Genomic DNA, 1,092 nt, shown 5'->3' on the forward strand with positions numbered 1-1,092 from the left:
AGCACTGCTGTCATTCCCATACTTCAGGAGCCATCTCTCAGAAACTATTAATAATTACACTTTTTGCCTCATCTCCTTGGAGAACCAATCTATGGAGAAGACGGGGGGGGACACTTTTTCCCATTCCTTCACCTTCCTTTTCTTATGCAGGCTAGTCATAGGTTTTGCCTGTGTGACCACAGAGAGGACATGAGGAAATGCGATGGAAAACCTGCCTCAACCTTAGAGGCACAGATACGTGAGTTGCAAGGAAAAACAATCACAAAAAGGAGTTCTTCCAGGAAACTTGCTGCCCCAGTTTCCAGTGGGCAGTTCCCCAGACAGAGTAGAAGGGCTGATACTACTTCTGATCTTAATAAACGGATTTCTGACTCATATCCACAAGAAGTAAGAAAAAATGCTATGACCAGTACTAGAGGGGCCCTGCCTCCAGCTGGGTGGAGGAAGGGGGCAACTGGGTTTACTGGACTGTGTGGATTTGGCAGCCTGGCACCTCAGACCCACAGAAGTATAGAGCTCTAGCGGACACCAGTGCACAGTGTACCCTAATGCCATCAAGCTATACAGGGGCAGAACCCATCTGTATTTCTGGAGTGACAGGAGAATCCCAACAGCTAATGGTATTGGAGGCCAAAGTGACCCTAACTGGGAAAAGCCCCCCATTGTGACTGGCCCCGAGGCCCCGCGCATCCTTGGACTACCTCAGGACTACCTCAGGAGAGGGTATTTCACGGACCCAAAAGGGTACCGATGGGCTTTTGGTATAGCTGCCTTGAAAAGATAGAGGAAATTAAGCAGCTGTCTACCTTGCCTGGTCTCTCGGGGAGCCCTTCTGTTGTGGGGTTGCTGAGGGTTATAGAACAACAAGTGCCGATTGCTACCACAATAGTGCAACAGCGGCAATATCACACCAACCCAGACTCCCTGATTCCCATCCATAAGCTGATTTGTCAACTGGAGAGCCAAGGAGTGATCAGCAAGACCCACCCACCCTTTAACACTCTGTCGTGGTTTAACCCGGCTGGCAACTCAGCACCACGCAGCCGCTCGCTCACTCCCCCCTCCCTCAGTGGGATGGGGGGGAGGATCAGC

Source organism: Egretta garzetta, unplaced genomic scaffold (assembly GCF_000687185.1).
Source record: "Egretta garzetta isolate BGI_Z169 unplaced genomic scaffold, ASM68718v1 scaffold41, whole genome shotgun sequence".
In the NCBI taxonomy this organism is placed as follows: domain Eukaryota; kingdom Metazoa; phylum Chordata; class Aves; order Pelecaniformes; family Ardeidae; genus Egretta; species Egretta garzetta.